Source organism: Sus scrofa, chromosome 1, assembly GCF_054392235.1.
Source record: "Sus scrofa isolate SSC_HxYL_T2T_F1_AM1 chromosome 1, Sscrofa_HxYL_maternal_Yorkshire_Landrace_v2.0, whole genome shotgun sequence".
Taxonomy (NCBI): Eukaryota; Metazoa; Chordata; class Mammalia; order Artiodactyla; family Suidae; genus Sus; species Sus scrofa.
In genome coordinates this window covers 243,772,998-243,778,997 of record NC_139383.1, presented here as the reverse complement: position 1 = coordinate 243,778,997, position 6,000 = coordinate 243,772,998, and positions in this window count along the sequence as shown.

The window sequence follows — 6,000 nt, the reverse complement described above, 5'->3', positions numbered from 1 at the left end:
TCAATATATTGCTTTGAATAATGGTTTAAAACATCCAATCAGAAAATCAGTACAGATATGGGGGACTGAGTAACATAATTAACAAACTAAACCTGACAGACATACATAGACCAATCCATTCAACAACAGCAAAATACACATTTTCCTCAAACGTACATGGACCATTCTCCAGAATAGACTACCTGTTAGGTCACAATACAAGAAATAAAATATTTTAAAGAAATTGAAATCATACAAAGTATCTTTTTTATCCACAGTGAAATGAAGATAGAAATCAATAACAGAACCATTGGTAGCCATTTCCCATCATGCCTGCCACATATGATAAAAAACAATGAAAAGAAAAACATAGTTTATCATTTAGAAAGGTGTGAAAAAGGACATACCATTGACACAGAGTGTATGATTTTTTCCTGTAGTCAGGGATAGGAAGGGAAATGATGCTAATTCATGTGTATCATTTATTCAATAGTGTGTGAATTTCTTAGTCAATCATTGGGCAGCCTGTGGTTCTGCCTGATGGGAAGATTTCCTATACTAAGTGTTGAGTGGAGCCAACCTTGAAAGGAAGATTTAAAAGGATTACATTGTGATGGCCCTGGTAGCACCCTTCCTCCTGGGCCAATATTTAAGCTGGGCTATTTCCATGGAGTATGTGCAATCATAGCCATCAGGGCACCAGAATTTAGTTTGATTTGTTTTGTTAATACATTCCCTCAGTGGTTTGTCTTTTGTATCCTTTTCCATTTACTTCACTCTTTGTTAACAAAGCAAAAAACTTGGTTTTCCTGTTCAGATTCTGAAAGTGGATATAAATACCTCTGAAGTTTTACACATCACAGATCAGTTTTAGGTGTTAGGGTCATAAACACCAACTATTTCCAATGACTTTAAGATATAATTTGAATATGTGATTAACATGTCCAGTGTTGAAGTGTGTGTCTGGTTCATTATACTTGCTCTAGGGGTTTTCAAGCTAAAAAGATTTTAAAATCTTTACCTTTGAATAGTTTTCCTGTGCTGTCCCTTGTTTTCAGACTGTTAATGTGCAGTCTGGCACCTTCAAATAATGAGGCTTTGTAACCAATTATTTACCATGTTGTTTTATCCACAGAGAATCTTAAAGTCAAAATAGTGATATTACTCAATTAACTACACTTCCTGTTCATATTTCCCTGTCTTTTCTTCACATTCCACCTATGTATCCCTAACCCTGTTTATATTAAGTATTTTCATTATTATATTGGGTTGTGTGTATGTATTCCAATAAGCTATCACAATGCTTTCTGGAACATGGTAGGACATATATGTTTATATATAGTACCATAGTAATATATAGTATATTTATAGAGAGAGAGAGAGAATTTGCTTAAATTCACTGTTTTTTTGTTTTCTGTACTGAATTCATTGCTCCATTGCCTGTAGGAATTTGAATGAAAATATCCAAAAGGCAAAATCTCCAATTCTGGAAGTTCCTGTCATGGCGCAGTGGTTAGCGAATCCAACTGGAAACAATGAGGTTACAGGTTCGGTCCCTGACCTTGCTCAGGGGGTTAAGGATCCGGCATTGCCATTAGCTGTGGTGTAGGTTGCAGATGCGGCTCGGATCCTGCATTGCTGTGGCTCTGGTGTAGGCCGGCGGCTACAGCTCCAATTGGACCCCTAGCCTGGGACCCTCCATATGCCACGGGAGCGACCCTAGAAAAGACAAAAAAAATATATATATATATCCAATTCTGAAAATTCAGTATGGGTCAGTATATCATTTTTAAACTAATAGTATAAAGTGTTAAAAGTGAAAGAATTAAATCTTTTAAATTTAATTCTTTACTGTCAACAACATAGCAGCAAACATAAATAAATGTCTAATAAAACTGTGTGTTCTAATTTGGAACTCTTGTGAACACCTAATTTTTCCTTCTAATTATATGGTAGTAAGCCATTTGATTATTTTATTTTTAATCCTTGAACTTTAAAACACTGAAGTATTTGTTGTGGACATAAAAAGTGTTTTTCTTTATGTGATGAGGGTCAGGATACTAGAAAAATTAAAAGTCAAAACACTTATTAAGGAACCCATAGTTTTCTAAATATTGTGTACTTTTATTTCAATAACTGATTTAAAACTCCTAAAAAGATGCTATAATGGCTATTATGCCATTTTAGATAGTGAATTGAGTGACTTTCCAGGGAGGTATAAAACTTGCCTAACGTTATCCAGCTGATGAGTGGTAGAAGGGAGAATTAAATTCAGTTATAATTATTACCAAAGCTTCTACTCATCTCTTTACATCATCTATTTTTAACAGCCAATGCTTTCCTGCTTACAAATACAACAGAGTTTTTCAAAGAGACAGTCAATATTGCTTTTTAATCAAACAGAAAAATTACTGTTAATTCTCTAAAGATATATTCATTTTCCATTAAGTGACTGTAGTTGTTTAAATAATACTTCCAGACATGAGTAATCATACAGGCAGAGTCTAAGAATAGAACTCAGGGATGTATCTAGTGGTCAGTAAATACCAGTCAGGCTCCTTAACGATATTTACTGTTATTTCCTCTAGACTAACATAACCTTATTAATAAGATCCTATACTTCACAGTATTACACTTCCCTGAATGATTTTTCTTCTCCATCACTTTTATCACTCTTTCCTCATTATTTTTTGACAATTTTTGGTGAATTAAATTCAGTGATTAGTATTCAAGTGCACTAGACACAAAACTAGAGAGTCGTAGATTACACCAAAAAAAGAAATACACACATACAAACAGGCACGCACACACACCCCAACTACATGTGGCACTTCTCCAAAATCTATTCAGTACCTGCACATTTATTGTATATTAGGAGTAGGGCTAGGGAGTTCCCATCGTGACTCAGTGGTAACTAACCCAGCTAGTATTCATGAGGATACAATCCCTGGCCTTGTTCAGTGAGTTAAGGATCCAGTGTTGCCATCAGCTGCAGTGTAGGTTGCAAATGTGGCTCAGATCTAGTGTTGCTGTGACTGTGGCATAGGCTGGCAGCTACAGCTCCGTCTGGACCCCTAGCCTGAAAACTTCCTTATGCTACAAATGCAGCCCAAAAAAGGACAAAAAAAAAAAAAAAAAAAAAAAAAAAAAAGAAGAAGAAGAAGAAGAAGTAGAGCTAGGAATGAGCATAACACTCTACTTATAAGATACAGAAAAGATACCCAAATATGGAAATTATCAGCAATGAGAATGGGGAAGAAAGACTACAACAAGAAATTTTAGATGTTATTTTTGTTTTCTAGGTATGATGTCAAATACTGAATTTTCAACCTAAGACAAGGAGGTCATTAAAAAGATGTATTAGTTTCCTAGAGCTTCTATGACAAAGTAACACAGATTTAGTAAGTTAACAGAAATTAATTTACATACGGTTCTAGAGGTGAGAAGTCTGAGAAAAGAGGCTTCTCTTCTTGGCTTCTAGATACCATCTTTTACTTTTGTCTTCCCCTAGTCTTCTCTCAATGCAAGTCAGTGTCTTAACAGTCTCTTTCTATAAGGACAACAACAATATTGGATTAGGGCCCATTCATATGACCTCATTTTACCTTAGCTACCTATTTAAGGGCTTTATCTCCAAAATACAGTCATATTATAAGGTACTACATCAAAACCAAATTTTTAAAACTATTAGCTACCGAAGTTCACTGGAGTGAGAAAAAGCATGACCTAGTTGGAGTCATCCTATGAATGCAGAGGTGGTTTAATGTAAGAAATATATAGACTGAACTCACCACCTTTTATTTCTTTCATTTGTCTTTCATTGATCTCTCTAAAACTAGGCACTGTCCTAAGAAGTTTACATATTTACTCCTTTAAACCTCCTACTATTCCCGGGAGAAGGTTCCATTTTGCTTCCATATCCTAGGAAAGACTCCAACATTCAGAAAAGTAAAGTTAACATTTTTAAGTTTGTGAGGATGGTCAGTGATGGGACCAGGACATATACACAATAGAATACTACTCAGCCATAAAAAGAACAACAAAATGCCATTTGCAGCAACATGGATGCAACTAGAGATTCTCATTTAAGTGAAATAAGTCAGAAGGAGAAAGACAAAAATCATGCATCACTCATATGTAGAATCTAAAATATGGCACAGTTGAACCTATCTAAAGAACAGAAACATACTTACAGGCATGGAGAGCAGACCTGTGGTAGCCAAGGGAAAGGGGGAGGGAGTGGGTCGACTGGGAGTTTGAGGTTAGTAGATTAAAACTATTACATTTAGAATGGATTAGCAATGCGGTGCTGCTGCATAGCAGAGGGAACTATATCCAATCACTTGTGATAGAACATAATAGAATATAAGAAAAAGAATATATATATATATATATCTATATATATAAAACACTATGTCACTTTGCTGTGCAGCAGAAATTGACAGATAATTGTAAATCAACTATAATACAAAATTTAAAAAAATAAAAATTTGCTTTTAGGAGTTCCCGTTGTGGTGCAATGGTTTAACAAATCCAACTAGGAACCCTGAGGTTGCAGGTTCGATCCCTGCTCCTGCTCAGTGAGTTAAGGATCTGGTGTTGCCATGAGCTCTGGTGTGGGTCGCAGACACAGCTCAGATCCCATGTTGCTGTGGCTAAGGCGTAGGTCAGCAGCTACCACTCAGCCTGGGAACCTCCATGTGCCATGGGAACGGCCCTAGAAAAGGCAAAAGAGACAACGACAAAAAAATTGCTTTTATATTCATAAGTAAATTTAACTTGTAAGTTTCTTTTTTCTTATAGTCCTTATCTATTTTCAGCATCAAGATTATATAGACCTTATAAAATTAAAAAAAGGAACAGTCTTTCTTTTGCTATTCTCTAGGAAATTTTCTTTATTAATACTGATGTTATCTGTTTATAGAAGTTTGGTAGAATTTACCTCCCAAATGCTCTTGGTCTGGTATTTTCTTGGAGGATGATTGTAAACTATTGACTTAATTACTGGTTAAAGAACTCCAGTTATGTATTTCCTCTTGTGTCAGTTTTGGTAAACTGTGGGAGTTAGGAAACTGTCCATTTTACAAAAATGTTCAAATTTACTGGTATTTCTTATATTCTCTGTTTGTACTCTCTGCTATAATATTATCCTGATACTTTCTGTATATTATTTATTTTTTTGTTTTTTCTTAATCAAAGTGATTTTTAAATATTTTCAAAGAATATCATTTTGACCTACTAAATCACCTAATTATACTTTTTCCTGTTCTGCTAAGTCCTGTTCATATCGTTATTATCTATATTTTCTATGGTCTCAGGGTTTGTTGTTTTGCTCTGCTCATGTCAATTAAAACACTTGGTCATTAATTTTAATAAAATTTTCATTTATAAATATTTAAATATTTTTAAAGATTCCAGCTTAGTGTAAGTAACTAAGGGTCAGCTCCTCCACATTGTTGCTAACCTAAGGCTTATTTCACCCCAAAACAATGAAAATATTGATATTTTTTCCCCCTAGATGACCTATCTTTTGCTATTTCCCTTTTTTTTTTTTTGAGAGAAGCCCTTTAAAATATCCTTTACCATTATTGGGTCAATAATATAAGGTATATTTTTTCAGAATCAATCTATTTATATAAGTAGGCAGAAAATCTCTTCTGCCATATTTTTAAAAATATCATTTTATTCTTCTCCTCCATAATTAATCTGTTGTTTCATATAACCATTGAGTTTTTAGCTTAATCAATGATATGTATTTTTTAAAATGTTTCAAGACTCTACCCAGCCTTTTAAAGGATCTTTGTCCCTTGTTTAACTTCTAGTTTATATATTTATCACTGGATATCTATTCATACTTATATGTGTAATATATAGTTAAAATATATAAATATATAATGTAACTGTATTACAATTAATATATTATATTTTATATTATATATAAATATATGTACTATATTTATATACTATAACTGTATTATAATTAATATATTTTGTGTTATATAGTATATTAAATATATCAGA